Genomic DNA, 21695 nt, shown 5'->3' with positions numbered 1-21695 from the left:
ATTGGCTTTGTACAGAGAAAAAACAAATTTCTGGTATCTTTAAGACAGGAGATAGCTTTGCAATCTGGAACAAAGTGACCACTGAAGTTAGGTTTCTATTCAATCAGAGAAACTTGGAGATACAAGGAGATCATCTTCCTTGATGCTTGCGTTTCAGTGAGATGGTTTCTGAGCCCTTAAGAAAGGCATTCCTGGGTCATAAAGCAGACAAAAGTCCTAGCTTTCAAAAAGATTTACATACATCTCAACAACTACAAACTTTCTAATTCTTCCTTAACTTCAGGGAGAATTAAACCCCTTTTATTTCTTAATTTGTATTTTTCCTCACATCTAAAATAGAATATTGCATGAGATTACCTAAACTTGCCAGGCATCATTTCGCATTGCTTGCAATTCTGTTCAAAAAGAAGAATAAATTTCACTGAATTACTGATGAAAGTATTTCAATTTCTTTCATTTCTACTTACGTGCATATGTAAAGTAAATTTATATATGTTCTGAAGACTACTCTAGATCATCTCTAAGGCATTTACTTATCTTTCCCACACTTTTTTCCTATAGTACATAGAGACTATATTCTAGGATTTAATGACATTTCTTCTACTAAAATAAATTCATGGGGTGCTTGCGTGGTGCAGTTGGTTAAGCATCCGACTCTTGATCTGGGTTCAGGTCATGAGGTCACAGCTCATGAGTCTGAGCCCTGCATCTGTGCCATCAGCATAGAGCTCGCTTGGATTCTGTCTCCCCTTCTCTCTGCCCTTCCACTACTTGTGCTCTGTCTTTTTCTCTCTCAAAATAAATAAATAAACTAAAAAAATAAAATAAAATAAATTCATAAGAATTATGTCATACAAGCTTTAGAAGACAGATAGAACCCAAACAAAGGAAACAGCCATATTGACATGATGATATACCCACAAAAAATTATTTCCAGAGAAATTAACAACTATCTTAGCTAAATAATGGCAATCTTAATATTTAAAAATATGACAATTCAGTATCAAAATGGGAATGTTTTTATTTCTGAAATCATTTCCTACAATAGTGTAAGGAGGAGTTATGTCAATATGGCTTTCTGTATAAAGTCTGTAAAGGATTTTTTTATTGAAAACTTAAGTTTCTATAGAGCAAGTCTTAAGAAATGACTCTAAGAGCTTTAATCTTCCCGGGGCATGCCTGTCAAATGTCATTGTGTCCACTGAATATTTTGTTTTGCCAAAGCAAGCTATAATCTCTAGTCGGGGACTTTCATCATGGGCAAATATTTTTTATTCATGCCTTAAGTGTGTGCTGTGTTCAAATTAAAAACCATATAACAAAACCTTTCTGGTTTCAAACAAGTTCTTGTTCCCAGAGCTACTCAGTATTTGTAATTTGTTATTCATCTAAAGAAAGAGTAAATAATTAATAGAATAGATTCTAATATTTATGACCAATCACAATAAAACAATTTTTACAGTCTGGGAGATTTGGAGCATATGCAGTTCTCGTTATATGAGTTTTAAAACTTAGTGCTGTAAGATGCATGGGTAATTTGAGGATGGAGAGCTCAATGTTTGCCTCATCAGAAGCAATAAAAGAAAGTCCAGGAAAACCTCAACAGAGAATATGTAGTATTTTTACAGTACAGGGTGATTCCCTCTGACAAAAGAGACTCACAAAGAGATTTTTATTCAGCCATCATCAAAAGAATGAAATCTTGCACCTGCAATTAAGTGGTTGAGTCTAGAATGTATTATGCTAAATAAAATAAGTCAAAGAAAGACACATACTGTATGATTTCACTCATATGTGGAATTAAGAAACAAAACAGATGAATTAAGGGGGGAAAAGAGAGGCAAACCAGGAAACAGACTCTTAACTATGGAGAACAAACTGAGGCTTTCTGGAGGAGAGGTGGGCAGGGGGATGGGTTAAATGTGTGTTAGGTATTAAAGAGGAAACATGTGGTGATGAGTCTTGGGTGTTGTGTGGAAGTTATGAATCACTGAATTCTACTCCTGAAACCATTACTCCACTGCATGTTAACTAACTAAATTTTAAATTAAAGAAAGAGAGAGAGAACAGGCCCCAAATGGGGCCATTTTTGCCAAAACTTGTCACCAAATCATACTTAACACCCAACCTAATTGCAGTTCCTGCCTCTCCCATGAGTCTAATCTTAACCAGTCAATCTGTAATTTCCTGGTCAACACTCGTGAAGTAATCCACCTGAGAGACCCTTCACTTCCCCCTAAGGAAGGTGACCTTGCCTAATATAATCTACTCTTTGTCCTGTCTATTTCTGCCTAGTGAAGTCTTCCATTTTGTATGGCTCCTCAGAGCTCCTTTTCTATCTGCTAGATGGGATGTTACCTGAATTATGAATCTTTGAAAAAAGACTATAAGATCTTTAAAATTAATTCAGTTGAATTTTGTTGTCTAATACGCTACTTGAATGACTGGTGTGAATGAACCTAAAACCACCTTTAGGCTTCTTTTTGGTTGGCATAAATAAGAAGTAGGGGGTGTAATGGGCACTTCAAGGTATCTGAGTAGTCTATGTTGACTATCAAGCACAGAGGAAATTCAGTGTTTGAATGAATAGTAACAATTAATTGGTAGTTCCCAATGTTTCCAAAATAAAATAGATACAAAATAAACTTCAATGTTATTAAATGATTAAATAGTTGCAACATCAAAAATCTAATATAATGAGGGATGCCTGGGTGGCTCAATCAGTTAAGAGTCCTGACTGGATTTTGGGTCAGATCATGATCTCATGGGTCCATGAGTTTGAGCCCTGCATTGAGCTCATCACTGGCAGCATGGCACCTGCTTTGGATTTTCTCTCTCAACTCTCACTCTTCACTTCCCCTGATGGCTCTCTCTCTCTCTCAAAATAAACTTAAAAACATCTAATGCAATAGAAATTACATTCCTTTAAACTTGGTTAAATTAATTCGTATTAGCACACCAGTGATTCACTGAACTGTTATTACCCCCACCCTCCCTTTTCTTTTTCCTCCTTTTATTGTGTGAATCATCTCCCAGGACTATATTTTTCTACCAGTGTACTAGATGGATGCAAGGGGACACTTCTCTTCTCTGTTTTAGTTCTAAACTTTTAGTTTTTGATGTCCCTGATTTGGTTTGAAGTGGTTTTTACAAGACTAATGGTTACCTGGAACTAGAGGCTACATCATCAGATCCCCCACATACTCTCAAGCCCATGGCTCATACTTTGAAATAATCACTTCTTTTTTTTCCTGTTAATTTGATTTTCTTCTGTGTATGATTATTACTTTCCATGTCAATGGTTTTCCTAATTTTCCCCTTTATCAATACTTATTGAATAATAACAGTTCCTCTATTTCCATATCATGAGTAAATAGTGTTAAATTACTTAAACAAGGACGCTATTGAACTGAACTGGCTCTAAAGCAGTGGGAGACTGCATAAGTCAAGCAAAATCTGAGCCTGTAAGTATGTCAAGATTATGAAATCAAGCTTAAGAACAACAATCACAAGTACCCAGTTTGGCCCTAAGCTATAGCCAATGACAGAATTATCAAATGATAACTCAATTTACTTCCTAGCTGCCATTTTTGGTTCTCAGGAACTATAGTTCATGTTACACAGGATTTTAACTTTGACAGGGTAATTGCTTTTGTAAAATAAAACTATTAACAATTATAAAGATAGATCATTCTCAAATATTTTAATAATAGTGAAGTGCTCTTTCTCAACAGCCTGAAGAAAAATGAAAAAGCATAAAATTTTTTTATAAAAGGAAAATATCTATATCTACATATAGATGTAGATATATTTTCTAAGTAGCTCTATTCAGTAAAGACCCACTGGCTAAGCAAACTGCATGTGTTATTACAGTTAGCTTCCAAATAAACACTTCGATTTGGGTATTAATGAGGAAACTAATTCTGAAAAAATTTAGGCAAATTTCATAAGTTCTTTTACAGAGAAAAGAAAAAAAAAAAAAGAAAAGACAAAATCCTGGATGGCAAATCACTATCCTATATATCATATTAAATTACATCAAAAAGTGAATAAAAAATTCAAGTTTAAAACTCCTGGAAGAAAATGTAGGAGAAAAGAAATTTCAATTTATTTGAAATCGGCCACAGAAACATTTTTCTAGATGTGTCTCCTTTGGCAAGGGAAACAAAAGCAAAATTTACCTATTGGGACTACACAAAAATTAAAAGCTTTTGCAAATGAATCATTAGCAAAGAAAAGAAGCAACCTGCTGAATGGAAGAATACATTTGCAAATGGTATATATGATAAGGGGTTAAGTTCCAAAATATATAAAGAACTTACATAACCCAACACCAAAATCATCATCAACATCATCGTCGCCATCATCATCATCATCTGATTAAAAATGGGCAGAGGACATGAATTGACATTTCTCAAAAAAGACATACAGATGGCCAAAAGACACAAGAAAATATGCTTAACATCACCCATCAGTAGGGAAATGCAAATTGAAACCACAATGAGATATCCCCTTAAACCAGTCAAAATGGCTAGAATCAAAAGTACAAGAAATAACAAGTGTGGGTGAGGATGTAAAAGAATCCCCATAAGCTGTGAGTTTATGGAATGCAAATTGGGATAGCCACTATACAAAAAACCATGGAAGTTCCTCAAAAAATTAGAATTACCATATGATCTAGAAATTACTGGGTATTTACCTAAAGAAAATAAAAACACTAATCTGAAAAGATATACACATCACTATGTTTATTGCAGCATTATTTACCATAGCCAAGATATGGAAGCAACCCAAGTGTCCTCTGGTAGATGAGAGATGAGTGGATAAGTAAAAGGTGGTATATATATCTGATGAAATATTATTCAGCCATAACAGAAATAAGATCTTGCCATTTTCAACAACATGCATGGACCTAGAGGATAAAATGCTAAGTGAAATAAGTCAGAGAAAAAAATACCGTATGATTTCATTTATATGTGGAATTTAATAAACAAAACAATTAAACAAAGAAAAAATAGAGAACCAAGAAATCAAACTTAAATACAGAGAACTGGTGGTTTCCAGAGGGGATGTGGGAGGGGCATGGGTGAAATAGAAAAAGGAGCCATGTATTCCACACCCAAACTGAAAACACTGTATGTTAATTATATTTCAAGAAAAAAAGAAAAAAAAAAAACAGTTCTACCAGTTCTTAGGAGAATGACATGGAATGAGTTCTCTGATCTTCAGCTTCTTGTGATTCTGTAATATGGAAATTCTGTTATATGGAAATATTGCTACCGATAACTGGCACATAATAGATATGCAAAAAAATTTTTTATTTTTTTAAATTTATTTTTGAGAGACAGAGAGAGACAGTGCAAGCGGGAAGGGGCAGAGAGAGAAGGAGACACAGAACCGGAAGCAGGCTCCAGGCTCTGAGCTAGCGGTCAGCACAGAGCCCGACACTGACTGGAACCCACGAACCGTGAGACCATGACCTGAGCCGAAGCCGGACGCTCAACCGACTGGAGCCACCCAGGCGCCCCTCATTCTTCTCAATAGTTTAACAAACTGTCAGCTATTCAAGGGTGTTAAATTGTATATACGATCTTTGTTAAACTTGGAACACTGTTAAGGAAGCACTGATAGACTTTCGTGGGGAGAGTTTAGTAGCTATACAGTTGCATAAACAAGACGGAAAAGTAAAAAAAAACCAAGTACATACGTCTTTCCAAGTCCAACATTGTCTGTTAGTGTACCTTTATCTGTTTTTCTTATGTTTGTTTTAACCAGCGTAGAGTAATAGAAGAGCAAGTTGGGGAATAGGGTAAGGTGTGAGCAGATCATGGAAAGAAACGATGAAACAGATGCTAATAGTTAATGGTGTGGATGTAAGGGTGGGACAGAATGTCTTCATATGAATCTGTTGTAATTGAAGAAATGGGTGATTTGGTAACTGGGAATGTCTGGGCCCAGGAAAAGCTATAGGAGACCGCCATTCGCTCAAATATCTCTCCTCAACAGCTGTTAAGATTAGGATTACAGTACAGCAGAAGAAAAAAAAAATTGAGGCTGCACACAGCCAAAAACATGAAACAGTTCATTTTTCCCCCACAAGATTTTTTTTTAAAGATCTACCACATAGGGAAAGTGAAACAATGAAGCAATCTTTTGTCTTCAGAAGGAAGAATCCAGCACATGTATCTTCTAGGCTCTATTCTGTTACAGTATCTATTTTTTTCAAACACTACTTACTTTTTTATGCTGTGCTTCTGAACAGATTGTGGGTTTCAATATAACTGAAATATTGTTAATCAATTTCTCGCACACTGGAAGTGCTCAATAAGCAGGTGTTAACTGATGTACTGAGTAACTTCTATGCCAATCTAGAGCTTATTACATGAGACCTCATTTGGGGCTGGAATAGACTTGAGTAAGGGAAACATCAGACATCATTTCCTAAATATTCATAACTAATTTGAAGAACACACACACACACACACACACACACACACACACACACACCACATTCCCAATTTGACATCATGAGTCTATGACATAATTTCCATTTGCTGCCAAAGGGAAACACTCTACCTTTCTCCTTTATGGGAACTGCCTTAGTAAAGCACCTACCGTCATCCAGAAACTGGGATATAACTGGGCTATATATTCCTTGATGATCACTTCAGAGAGATGCCTCCAGGTCTTTGAAAAAATATATATTTGGGGTTATAAAATTGGCAAAAGGCTTTTTAAAGAATTTATATCTCAAAGGGATAGAGAAAGAACTCAAAAGTTTTCTAAGGTAAATGATCTAAGAAAAGGGATGTAGGATCTTAAAGTCAGAACACTGTCTAAAATTTAGTCAAGCTAGGCACCCAGGTGGTTCAGTTGATTAAGCGTTTGACTCTTGATTTCAGTTAGATATCTCAGTTCATGGTATCAAACCCTTCACTGGGGTCTGCACCGACAGTGTGGAACCTGCTTGGTTTCTCTCTCTTCCTCTGTCCCTGCCCCTCCCCTGCCTGTGCTCCTCTTCTCTTCTCTTCTCTTCTCTTCTCTTCTCTTCTCTTCTCTTCTCTTCTCTTCCCTTCCCTTCTCTTCTCTTCTCTACTCTTCTCTTCTCTTCTCTCTCTCTCAAAAGGAATAAGTCTTATTAAAAGAATTTTAGTCAAGGTGAGAGAAATGTTAAGGTCATCTTGGTCAGTAGGTATAAACCACTTATGAAAACCCAAGTGGAGTCCATAAAATCATACAAGTTTGCAGGAAAATTAAAAGTTCATCAAAAGGATATTTAAATCTTCCATTAGTTCTACGACCTAGTTCTTATCAGTGCATTTTTATTTCTTTCAAACTCAGAGAAATTGAAATGATACCTTCTAATACAATATAAATGTCTTATCACTAATTTGAAATTGATTATATTTCACATTGTGAATGATTTAAATCTAAAAGGACAAAGTATAGTGTTTAATGTTGAACCTTACCCTATGGTATGATTGAAATTAATAAAAAAAATCAGACTTTGGCTTAATGAATTTTGAATAATGAAGTTTTATTAAAATCCCTAATTTGTTTAGGTACATGCATTGCCTAGTTACCCAATTATTCTGGCAAAATTACAGGTGAAGAAAGTTGAATTTGTTAAATTAAGAAGGTCGTTGAAGTAATTAAGACTGGTGAAGCATATTATTAATACTTTACAGGGGAAGGTAGTAATGAAAGGGTACCTGTTCCCTCATGTTCAGGCTTGTATTCCAAATGGAACTTATTTATCTAAGACCTCAGAAAATGTGTGTGTGTGTGTGTGTGTGTGTGTGTATAAATGTATTTATTAGGTCATTTTTAAGAATACAATTAAGACATTAAACAAGAAAATAATTTGGGGATATTCCATTTTATGAAGTGAAACAGTGGGTTATTAACAAGCAGGAATTAGCACAAAATAGAGATACAAGTGTATGATACCTATTAGTTTGAAACAGATACTTAAATTAAAAATATCACCAAAATAATTCATTTAAGAATATTAACCTTAGTCATCCCAACTTACCTTTTTAATTAGCTAATATGCTTGAGGAAGGGAAAAGGGCATATAATGAATGTGCTAAGGTAGTGTATATAGAAAAAAAGGCTGAAGAGTAAGAGACAAGAGAAAGGAAGAACAATACATGAGTACTTTAGGTACCAATCATGAAATTCACTTCATTTTGAGGAAACATTTCTAGCAGTATAAACTACTAATAGTTACCATATATCTCATAAAAATAATGTTAAGATATGAATTTCTCAATTACTACATGTTTTAAAGTATATTTCTAGTTCAGTTGAACTTAAATATTTGTAAGTGAATGATAGATAATTTTTCTTCTGCTACAAACATGGGAACAGGTGAATGGTAGAAACTAAGGTCTCATTTATCACTTTGGTGCCCTAAGCAGATTATGGATATTGATAGAGTTGTATCAGAGTCAGAGAAGTCATTTTACCCTGTTTCCCCCAAGGTATACTCTCAAATAATCCAATGTTTTATAAGGGTTTTCCCATAATCTGAAATATGTGAAAATGATTTTGTCTGTTAAACACAACCACACAGCCGAAAAACTGAACCCTCCAACCCAATTTCCTTATTTGCCACAAACTTGGAGCTGTGTTTTTAATAAACTTAAACTTAGTTGTCAAATTGACCACCCACCTGTATAGATTAAGATGGTATTTTCTGGTCCTATCTTCTAGTGTGTCAGGTAAGTAAGGGCACCAACTTTTCTTCTTCCTCTTTTTAATTTTTTTCTGAAGGAATTCCCTTTGTCTTTCTCTCATCTTTTTTCCAGTTCTATACCCAAGAAGACTATGAAGTCAATGGTATGGTTTATTTTATTTTACATCATTTTTATTGACTTTGCTCTATATAAAAGTGGGATAATCACTAAAGAAATACACATGCGTAAGACAAGATCCTTATCATTGACGATCCTTCAGACAAGTATGAGACAGTGTGAAGAATGAGTGTGTATCTGGGTTTGAAGGTTATACAATTTTGAGGATGCTCTTTAAGAAAAATGTCACAGGATACAAATACAAAAACATGCATAGGAACTTCAGCGAGCCTATGCAAGTGAGGTGTTCTGGGTTTTAAGTTTCATTTGTGTTATGGTAAATCGGCTACTGTTACTGATGGCATATACAAAGTACTATGGGAACGTTACTGGTCAAGTTACATTCTCATATACTGTTACCATCTTATTAAATGTTAGAGAAAGTCTATTACTTCTGCCACGTGTGGGAGTCAACTGAGATTTGATTAAAGTAAAATCTGAGCTAAGGTTGGCAAATGACAAGCAGTTCACCAGTTAAAATAAGTGAGAAGGAAAACATTTCAGACAGCACGAGATAAACAAATGACAAAAAGAGATGAATGTGCACCTTTCTAAAACCTGCAATTATACGCTGCATCACGAATGCATAAGAAAACAGGAAAATATGTGTAGGCTGGATACTAGCCTGTTATCACTTAGAGAAGACCTTGGTTTCTGTTTGTCATACTAAGTACAACTGCCCTATATTTTAAAGCAGGGAAATACTTACCAGGAAATTGTAGCTTTTCTTTCTTTCTTTTTTTTTTTTTTGTAAACATGTCTAATTAAAATGATGTGTCACTCACCGCAGTTTTTGATAAAGCTTATTTTTCATGCTGTGTGTTATCCAAATCATTTATTGTTAATATACTTATTGAGGAACATAGGAAAAATAAAAACTACCATTAAACACTCATATTAGTTTACGTATTAAATGTAAAGGATGTAGAGCCTATTATTTGTTAAGTGACTAGATATCATTAAATCACAATGAAAATATTTATATTGCCATCCAGTTTTTCCCCATTTATATATGTACTTCCGTTTGCTCTGGAGAAAACTGCCAGGCTAATGACATTTAGAGTGATGACAGAATCATCTGTCAGCCTTCTCTGTAATTCTCTCTGGGCCCTGGCAGACAAATACGTTTTCACATGCTATAAAAAATTAAGTACCAAAACAATATAAAAATAACTTTAAGGGTCTGATAAAATAGGCTAAAGCAAGGACATTGAAAGTTAATGCTTCCCTTTTTGCCTGAACTTGCCTTATTCAATTTCACAGATTTTATAAAATGTAATAATTCTTAAAAACCTACAGAGGGCACAGAGAGACAAGATCTTTTAAAGGAAGATATAAATAATGTTCCAAATGTAATTGTGAATCATCTAGATGACTCCAAATATATTTGTCTAATCACTTAGGATGGCTCCTGCTGAAGGTAACCAAAATCCAACACAAAGTGGCTTACATTATAAGTAGAGCTGTGACAAGTCCTTGTTCAGTCATGGCTTTAATGATTCTTTGTGCATAATCGTGTTATTAGTATTAATGGATTCAGTGGTACTACAGTGGTCTCAGCAGTTCTGATTCTCCCACGCACACCCTGAGAGAAAGCCCATTAGTTCTAGTGCTCCTAGCAAGAGTGGCCACATAATTTCGTGCACTGCCAGTACTGAGTCAGGGCCTGCCCAATGAAATACAACATGCTTATTCATTTAAATCAACCTTGCCCGTTCTTCCCAGGTAGCAGTGTAGTCAACGTTTTCAGGTTGCACTGAGATATACAGGGGGAAGAGGGATCCTTAAACAAAAAGTTGAACACTGTTCAAATAGTGCAAAAGGGAAATAAATCTTGGACAATCTGTTATGTTCATTGCCACTGCATGAAATTGAATGCCATTGCTTTATCTCAAGTACTCATTATTTATCTCCTGAAATTTTGTGATGACTCTGAATTGCTCTTATTTTTTATTTATTTTGTCCACAAATTACCATCCATATCTATACTGTGCTCATTATACAGCAAATCTGGCTTACCCTCTCAAAGTTTCTCAGAATACCCTCAAACTTTAGCAAAAAGTAGAAGTTCCATGGAATGGGCATCCAAAGATTTTCATGATATTTCTTATGACTTACTTCTTGCACCTCCTGTTCCTTTCTCCTACACTTCAGAATTAACACTGCAGGATTATAAACTATATGAGTTTGTATACTTCTTTTGTTTCAGTGTGCTTGCATGTTTTTGCTATAATATCTGTGATCATAATTTCACCTTGCCCTGAACTTTTAGTTCTTCCCCATAATCAAAACTGGCTTAGATGTTTCCTTGTTCAGGAAGGCTTCCTGAATGCCAATGGTTAGAGCATTATCTAGACATCTATACACCTGTACTGTATAGCTCATAGAATATTATTAGAAAAGGTCTATTTATATGTTGTTATATGAGGAGCTCTCTGGAAGAACCTGTTTATGACGGTGAACATAGCTCCTGACACACAGCTGTGCTTAATATTTGCAAAATGAGACAATATATCATACTAACACAGTGGTCTCACGTGGTACCACATTGGTCCTCATTTCCTATGTTCCAGTTTTACCTTATTTATTTTATATCATTAAAACATACTATTTCCTTTTTCCTTCCACTTATTTTTCCTGGAATTACCCTCTCATTTTACCAAGTTCACTCTAATTCACTCTTAAGGTCCTAGCTTAAAAGTGTCATTGTTTGCCAGGTGGTCGTTTATAGGTCACATGTGAAAGTTAAGTTAGCCTGTTATACATTCATAAAGTAACCTGATCTTTCTCTTATAATACCCAGATTGAATGCATAAGGACTTATTTTATTTTCTTATTTTTCAATGCTAAATATTTCATTGTATGTATAGACCACATTTTCTCTTCTGTTCATCTGCTCATCAGACATTTAAGTTGCTTCTATTTTTTGGCTATGTTAAATAATGCTGCAGTGAACATGGGAATGTATATATCTCTTCAGAACACTGATTTTACCTCCTTTAGATATATATCCCAGGGTAGAAATACTGGAAATATGGTAATTATGTTTATAATTTTTGAGGAAACTATATGCTGTTTTGCATAGGCTAAAGCCATTTACATTCCCACCAACAGTTTAAAAGAGTTCCCTTTTCTCCAAGTCTTACCAGTCACATATTATTTCTTATCTGTTTTAAAAGCTTATTTATTGTTTTAGTAATTTCTACACTAAGCATTGAAAATATCCACAGTGAGAGAATTATTGGCATATTCCTGTGTTCTTGGGTTCATGTGGGGGAACAGTGAAGAAAGGAGGATCTGATTGAGTGGGAGAGAACTGACAAAAGTAGGAACTCTTAATGAGGTCATAGTAGGAAGAGTTAGGAAGAGTGAGGAATAGAAAGATTTAGGAAGACAGAGAAAAAAGCATGTGCAGTCAGGATATTGAAAGTTATGATTTCAGAGATATATAGAACTACAGTAACCAGTAGCCATAATATTACAAGTATATATTATTTATATAGTGAAAACACTAGTAATACAGAGAAATCAGTTCAAGTATCATATATATTTTTATCAACTATTTCATTATTTAGTCATTATTTAGACATTAAAATTCCATTTTTAATGTGAATATGAATAAGTAGCTTCATATGTTTTACTTCATAAGAAACAAATAAAATCTTAAGTTGATATTCTTTTTTTAAATTTTTTAATGTTTTATTTATTTTTGATACAGAGAGAGACAGAGCATGAGAGGGGGAGAGGCAGAGAGAGAAGGAGACACAGAACCGGAAGCAGGCTCCAGGCTCTGAGCTAGCTGTCAGCACAGAGCCTGACACGGGGCTTGAGCCCACAAACGTGAGATCTGACCTGAGCTGAAGTCGGAGGCTTAACCGACTGAGCCACCCAGGAGCCCCAAAGTTGATATTCTTTAAAGTAGACTTCACAGGAAAGCTGGTTCCATTAGATTCTGGAGACAAATAAATTGATATTATGTCAAATAATCATTGGCAAATGCTACACACTTTATTCCTTCTTAAATATTCACAAAGCTTAAAAAGACTGGAGGTCCTGACTGGTCCTGCCATATAGCGATCTCTTTAGTTTTCAACATATATATTCCCAAAATTATCACAGGATCCCTCCTGCCAGACATGAGCAACTCGTCCCTCTGAACTGTTTCTCAGAACAGTCTTTGAGAATAACTGTTTTAAGCCAAACAATATCTATAGGTGTATATGTGTGTGTGTGTGTGTGTACACAGATATTTATATCTCAGAGAATTTATTGTGTCCAAGTAACGAGATTCAATTTCTCTGTGTGGAAGCTATTCACGAATATAACATGTCCATTCAGTTATTCAGAATGAGTTCCTCCACCAGAAGGATGATGCTCCTGAGGGAATGAGTGGGAAGGTTCTTTCCTGCTGAGTTGGGTGGTCTGCTTCCCCAGTCAACATACGAGCCAGTGTATTGCTGCTGGGCTGGCATGGGTTTCTAGATTCATCCACTCTGTGAAATGTCAGTGTTATCCACAGTGTGAAATGGGTCTGGACTAAAAGGGTGAGACAAAAGCTTGCCATTTCAATTTGCCAGACGTTGCTGCAAGAACAATACTGAGCCTTTTATTAATAACTAAGTGGTCTCTGCTCTGTATGAGAGGGCTAAATGTGATTGTGAATATCCCTTCAAAAGAGTTGACTAATTTCCTAAAACAGTGGGAAACAGTGGCAAAGAATGCAACCTTGATCATCTACATCACATGGCCTGGCGTGAGAGCACTCAAATGATCTGTACCATTGCTTTTTTATTTGTTTGGTGTGGTTTCTGCAAATGGGGACAATCTTTTTCCTTTGGAGAAAATAGTTGTCCTGCCCATTTTCACCACACTTCTGTGCTATGGCACGTCTCATGCAGGCATTCCCTTCTTTCCTTTGGAATGTCTCTTCTGCCTCTAGTTTATCCCAGGCCTGCCTCCTCTTCCAAAGATGTTGGTACTGTTTGACATTCACATAAAGAGGCTCTTCTTCCAGCATCTCTGTCCCAGGTAGAGGGATTCCTGGGTAGGAGGCACAGGTTCAGCTCCAAGCACCATCATTAATTGCTATCCCTCCTGAACTGATCACATAGCCTGCCGTTGGTAGAGTTACAAAGGCAGGCTGTGGCCCACTGCTGGTTTGTTGGTACTGGCCTCACTCTGAAGAGTCTGTGCTTCTGCCAAACTGGCTGCGAAGATGGTGGTCTCGCCTTGGTAGAGAGTGATGCCATCTGCACTAAGTGGCTGATAGAAGATGGCCTGTCCTTCAACAGTCTGTGGTACTTGCTGCTCCTGGACAGTGATCTGCTGCCGTGTTTGTTTCGCTGGCGCTGAAAGCTGCCTGCAGCTGCTGAATGATGGTCTGCTGAGTGGGGTCCTGTTGGTCCTGCATCTGCAGCGTTTGTCCTCTGTCTCTTCCCGGGTGCTGGATCTATCTCTGCAGATCCAACAAAATCCGCTACACATTCTCTGTGCCAGATACAGGTTCCTTTGTGATAATGTGACCTCGTCTACAAGGCACAGTTTAGGCAATGGGCAGCTGATGTGATTAACAGGCCACTGACTTGGACCACTTGGACCAGGAATGGATGCCCCGGGCCTGCTGCTGAATCTAACAATCTGCTTTGTTGATATACATAATACTATTTGCAGCATTCTGTTCCATAGTCCAATTAGGTTACAATTCCATTCACAAAGAGCTTCACACTGGAGGTCCCAGAAAACTGAGAAGAACACTGAAGAGTTTAAGGGAATTTGTGGCAAGACCCCTTTGTACGTGGAACCTACCCAGACCTAATGGTGAAGGAGAAAGGGATGCATCTCCACTTGGCATTAGCATTCACAAGGGTCAAGATGCCCCAGTATACCTGCTACAGTGGTGACATCCCTGGATGGGACTGGCCACTTGCAGGCCTTGGACTGGAATGCCTGGAGACACTCACTCATGGGCTCTGGGCCAGGGCCACCAACTTGTCTGCACAGCTGGCTAGGCTCAGCTCAACTCCAAAGGTTTATTTTTTATTCAACATATGTTCATAGGCACACCCATTTGCACACTGGACTATATTATTTTCTGATGGAGACACAAAGATATTTAGGCTAGGATTATTCATAAAAACCATCTATAACACAAGAGGAAAAGTGAGAAAAGCATAGAAAATGCCTATGAAAAAGCAAACTATGAGATAAAAGAAAAGTAGAAAGAAAATTCTAGGGATATTAGCAGAGTCACATCCCTGACTGGAAATAGGAGAATAGAGCACAGAAAGAGTGATATTTGAGCATGAGTTTTAGTGTAAAAAAGATTTTGATCCAACAAGTGGAGAACATATGGAAAACAGGGTATCTTCTAAAATGTAGAACAGTCCTAATTTTTAAAGCAATAGCACAAGATGTGTATAAAGAAATTGAACTGAATTGTTGCTGTGTTCTCCCTCAAGATTTGCTTTTTTTCTTTTTGCCTTTCTGTTGCTCTATTTGTTTAGTGTACATTTCTCATTGCAACCCTTCAAGTCAGCACTTCCTAGGTGTCTGGCCCGTCACACTCATCCTTAGACTTGACATGCACAGCCATGGCTTCATGAACATCATAAAGGCTGATGACGTCCATCCTAAACCGTCTCTTAAACTCAGACCATTTCACCAAATGCCTCCTAGATATCTCCCGATGAATGCCCCACAATAACCCTAAAAACATTTCATCCATCATCGCCTCACAACTCTATGTTGCCCTGGGTCCCCTAACTTAATCTCTAGCAATAAAATGCTTGCGAGAAACAATAAGGAGGAATCCTTAGGCAACAATAATAATCATATGATGTCGCATCTCTAGACAATTTAGAATATCCCTCAGAAATTTTCCACCCAGAGGAAACGAGAGAGAGTGATGGCAATCTACTCTAAAGATGGTTTTACTGGCAATGGAATTTCCCTGAAATGTGCTTCTGCGAAGTAGAAGAAAAGAGAATAGATTTTCAACTTTAGGGGGAGGCATGCAACACTAGCTGCATAATTTTCAGTGCCCAGTGAAAGATGAAGAGCGGGCTCCTTTACTTAAAAATTATTAGGAATTACCAAGTCAGCAACAGTGGAGCATTAAACTGAGTGCGGGTCTCTTCCAAGCCCTGGCCCCGGGCAACTGCCCAACCCACACACCCTGAAGGCATCCGAATGTGCAAGCCCTATAACCTGCCAGAACCCGTGAGTTGTAAAGTACGTTGTGTTCACAGTAAAGGGCAATAAGGTTATATTAAAGATAGGAAAGTATTCATAGAATATTTTTGAAGAAAAATAAGAGGAAAAACATGAGCTGTAAAAGAGGAAAATGTGACATCTAAATTTTCACTATTCTATGCATCCTCTATTCAGTTCTACCATGTAATTGCCACAGAGACAGTGTGGAATATTTGGTATTGACACCAATTAAGGACTTGTACTTTTACTTTATTAAGTCACACCACCTTGCATTCATAACTTTCCTTACAAATATGTTTGACATTTATTCATGTATTTTGTGATCGAGAACTCTCATTGTGCCCATCAGTATTTGTCTTAAGCTGCACATGCTTATTTTAAAGAATATATTCATGCAGCTTCTAAGAAGACTTGTTTTCAATCCTGACATCTTATCCGCAACTTCCTTCATGATCACCTCAGAAAAAAAGCTTATTATTTCTATTCATATTCTATTCTGCTCTTATTTAATTCCTTCCATTATCCCTCAGTGGTACAAAGTCTTCTATTATTGATCGCGCTATCTTTCAAGAAATAGTGGAAGAATCTTCTGTTGTTTTATTCACTTTCAGTGCCTCACATCTTCATATCATCAACTGTGCCTTTTCAGTCAATGCATTTTACCCTTTCGGTTTTACTTCATTATTTACTCTTTTCAGTGTATGAAATATTTTCCCAGATTTAAGCAAATTAGGCATCGATGCAAAATGTATGTCTAGTAAGACATATATAAAAGAATTCTGGAAATATCTGGGATACCTTTGTGCATCATTGTTGACATAAAGGTCCCCACCGGTCCAGTTTTGATCCCTCATCATTGGAAGCTGTCAATCATTGTAAATTGTATGTGGGTTTTATAATGTGAGGATATTTCCCAGAGGCTAAAACAACTGAAAGTCTTGGGTAAATAGGAAAACAAACTAATAAATAAATAAAGAAATTCAACAAAAGGCATGACAGAATGTCCCATTCTGTGTATTTTTACAATTTGGATTTTCAATGCTCTGCCATTCAGAAAAGATAAAAAATTCTATTACTAAAATTCTTATGATAAAATTTCTTTTAAGTTCATCTTGTTTATAGAAAATAAATAAGGTAAATTAAATATTCTGAATGATATCAAGGAAAGAAAGCATGATTCCATGCATCTTGTATGTTGTGAGGTTATTACATTTTTAATAAATGGTGCATATAATCCTTTTATAGAAAGAAGCATGATTTTAATGGCATGTATAGCAAATAAATGTTTTTGAAATTCTAACTTCTTTTGCATTGTTTGCTATTCTGGGCATGTGCTACTTTTCTTTCCAATATTATTATATTCAGTATCTCTTTTCTGTTTCATTTCAGAATTAAGAATGAGAAAAAGCTTACTAGAGAACATGTTTCTAAATTAAAAAAAAACACTAATTAGAAAATATCCATATATACTTTTTGTTTTTCATTAATTCTCACTAAGCATCTAGTGCCCATTATCATATCATGAATCCTATATTTGGAGTGTTTAGTTCTAAATCATGTACATAGTAACCTAGTTAGAGTTTCCAACATTTTATCAGCTCACCACATGAATTCCAAATTTATATTTATTCTGTAGGATCTGAGAAATAAACTTGTAGAATTTTGTAAAAACTGTATAAGCATAACCTAAATTTTAACATATTATTTTATAATATTATAAAATTAGATGTATTTGGATGTATTATGATGTTATTGTTTTTGCTTGCTTTTAGTTTATGAACTTGCAATAACCTCTAAAGTCTTATTTATTTCATCTTCTGTGAATCACACCTTACTCAAAAATGACCAAGGTCAGGGGTACTTGGGTGGCTTAGTTGGTTAAGTGTCTGACTCCTGAATTCAGATCAGGTCATAATCTCCTGTTTCATGGGATTGAGCCCCACATTGGACTCTGTGCTGAGAGCATGGAGCCTGCTTGGGATTCTCTCTTTCCTTCTCTCTTTGCTTATCTCCTGCTTACACTCTCTCTCTCTTTCTTTCTCTCTCTCAAAATAAATAAATAAATAAACTTAAAACTGACCAAGATCAGGCATATGATATGTCACATATTCTGCATAATCAAAATTTTACCACAGGAGCTGGTTTCCTAAGTTCTAGTTTCCTCACTCCCAGATATTTGAGTATGTGTGTGTTTATGTTGGTGTTTGAAAACATTCGTCTTGGGTGTGGTATAGGCATCTCAGTGCAGAAAAGCCTTAACTTATACTTATTCAAGAATACAATCTCAGAAGGTGATTTACTGAAAAGTGGAAAGATTAACACATTTCTATTGTATTGCTACGATTTGTCACATTATGGTCACATCTTAGTTGACAAAATAAAAATAAAAATATAAGAAAGTTCAATAACAGAATGGTGATCTTACCCAGAAATGAAGGTATGTACTTACAAAAGGGAAGATAAATAGTAAGAGAAAGTCCCAACTGTAAGGTTTACAATGTGATTACAGGCATGATCAAAATTAACTAAACTCATTACGCCAGTAGGGTATTGTGGCTTATAGAAATATATTTTACAGGTACAATATTAAATTATACCTACTGGGGGCTATGTTAATTAAAGTCAAGTGAAATGAATTATGGAGAATCTTCTAAGCTAAAGCAGGGTATGTTATAAATCAATTTACCATTTGTTTATATCTTGATATCCATTGCATTCTCTGCAGCTGACTATTTAACTCAAGAGAACAAGTCTATAAAGATATGCATCAAATGAGACTGGACTCTAGGTCAAGCCTTTTCAATTCTGGAATGCACATTAATACTAGCCCCTAAATGTGAAGAGGTAAAAGAGAATTTTAGAATAAAAAATTGAAGTCTGCATTGTCCCTTTCACTGCTAATGTCCACTAATTCTGTAAAGTTCAACCTCTGATAATTGGTATTCTTTGTTGTGAATAATTAGTCAAAAACATGGAATTGTCTAGGCTTGTGCAAATAATTTTGGCTAATAAGTGTGTTTATAGAATATTATGCATTGCAAAAAGAGCATACACTTGGTATATTAAAAGAAACCATGTACTAGAGAAAAGAAAATGTATTCAAAAGAAATATCAATAGACCATGTTTGCCATGTTTTCAAATCATAATGCAATAAAATTAAAATCAATGAGAAAATGTTATAAATCCTCATATCTTGTAATTATGGGACTACAATATGAAAGCTAGGTTAAAGAGAAAATAAGGAAATCAGAAAAGTATTTAGTACATAACTCCTATGGAATCCTCACATGCCAAAACATGTGAGCCAAAAGTGAGCAAGCACTTGTTAGAAAAGCTGTGGCTAAAAATGCAATTCAAAAAGAAAATGTTTCCACTATTCAGCCACTAGAATAGCAAAACGTAAAGTGACAGATAATTATAATTATCAGTAAGAATGTGAAACAACAAATATCCATTGATTGCTGTTGGAAAAGTAAATTAGTACAATCAATTTGGAAAGTTTTATACTTTGATAGTATCTTTTAAAGTTGAACACTTGAGATGTGTCTGGGTAGCTTAGTTGGTGAGGGTCTGACTCTTGATTTTGGGTTGGGTCATGATCTCGCAGTTCCTGGGCTCAAGCCTCACATTGAGCGCTGCGCTGGCAGCGCAGAGCTTGGTTGGGATCCTCTCTCCCTCTCTCTCTGCCTCTCCCCTGCTCTTGTGTGCATGTTCTCTTCCTTTCTCTCTCAATCTCTCTCTTTCTCTCTCTCTCTCCTAAATAAGTAAACTTAAAAAAATGAAGCTGAATACTTGAATATCTTTTGACCTAACATTTGTACTCTTAAGTACATGCTTAATCGAAGTATTTACAACATTTATTAACCTTAAGACATGTACTAGAATGTTCATGATGGCACTATTTTATTTGGCCCCAAACTTGAAACTGCCCAGATGCCCAACAATATTAGAGTGGAAATTAAATTATCATATATGCATATAATGTAATACTTTCCAACAGCAAGACTGAATAATCTGGACCACATGCAATATGAATAGATCTCATAAACATTATTTTGAGTAAGAGAAGAAAGTCATAATATACAGAATACTGCTTTAGAAGAGGGTAGAAACAAAGGAACTATGAGAGAGCTTTTGAGAGGTTATGATTGATTGAGGCTGCTAGTTTCACAATGAAGTCAGTTTATCAAAATTATGCTAGCTATACTCTTATATGCACTCTTTAATAGTTTGTATTATACTTCAATAAACAGTTTTAAAGGATGAATAAATGTTGAAAATACATAAATGCTCAATTCAAGAGTTCAAAAAGAATAAGGTAACAAATCCAACATATGAAGACTAAAGAAAGTTGGTTTTGAAAAAGAGCCAGGAGCAATGAATGAGAGTAAATTATAAAGCCTGGTTCAGGCTTGATGATGGGTGAGATGATTTGGATTCAATTAAGATTAGTATCACCTTCATTTCTTACAGAATCACCCACAAGTAGTTCAAATTCAAACCCAGTTTATGGTCACAGATACATGTGATTACATTTTCCTCCCTTCAAACAGAAGAACAAATCAGAGAGAAAGAACTCCCAGAGGAAACACACACACACACACACACACACACACACACACACACACACACGCATATGTAAATTAATATAATTATATAATATAAATAATATATTTTTCCATCTCATCTACTATCTGTTTCCTTAATTTAGGAGACATCATAAAAGCTGGTGACTCTACTGACTTTTCTGTCCTCCTTAACAGTTCTCCATCTCAAGGGGCAATATTAACACTAATTCCTAGACACTTGCATGTTTTATAGAATGTAGAATGGCTTAATAATTGGGGGTGGCCTTCATGTTCAGCTATTAGCAGCCAGGTAAGCTCTGGTGTGGGGCATGCTGCAGTATCTGGGTCCAAGGAATAGATTAAAGTGTGCCATTATGAGAAGTGACCTAGATAAACTCTCTCTTTTTCATTTCCTGCAACTGTCATATGCTCTGACAGCATATAATATCAACTGCATTTGGCAGGTTGAAACCCCCTTCTCAAATCCAGTGCTCTGCTTGTGCTCAATTAAGTAGATAATAAGGTTATAAAGCACATGATCAACGGCAGGTACAGAAGACCCAGGTAGAGGCCACCAAGCCATAGGGCTTCCATGCGGGTGCCCCCAGTTATAGTACAGATGAAGAGTCTCCTAATCCATACCAGTTGTAAGCCATCTGTCAGGCAGCATCTGACATTGGATGCTACAGGGTGCTTTGACTCAGCTGGACACATGATTAAGGAATGCTCTCACCTAGGGAAATTTACCAGTAGAGGTTAGCTCATGTCCAGGGTCCTAATCCTGAACCCTCACTTGGATTAGAGGTTAAAAAGTGTCCTCCCAAACTTTCTTTGAATTTTAAGTGGTACTCAAGCAGAGATCCTAGAGGCCGGACTGCCTTTTGACAGAGGCCCTTTCCTAGACTTTTAGATGCTCCTTTCTGTTCTTTTTGCCTTAAAACAAAACAAGAAGAGAATGTAGTTCGTATTTATTTTGATCTTTCCCCTTTCTCAGTTAAACTTCTAGGCTAGTCTAGCAATCCTGCCACAATGAATCCAAAGTCCAGACAGTATATA

General features: G+C 36.0%; 1 pseudogene; it reads right to left on the bottom strand.

The window, feature by feature from the left end:
* Positions 1-13621: 13621 nt before the first annotated feature.
* The window catches only part of LOC115290556, an 8643-nt pseudogene continuing 569 nt past the window's right edge, over positions 13622-21695 (bottom strand).

The sequence above is a fragment of the Suricata suricatta genome, chromosome 4 (assembly GCF_006229205.1).
Source record: "Suricata suricatta isolate VVHF042 chromosome 4, meerkat_22Aug2017_6uvM2_HiC, whole genome shotgun sequence".
Taxonomy (NCBI): Eukaryota; Metazoa; Chordata; class Mammalia; order Carnivora; family Herpestidae; genus Suricata; species Suricata suricatta.
Note: the sequence above shows the minus strand (reverse complement) of the source record. Positions and strands in the feature narration are given on the sequence as shown.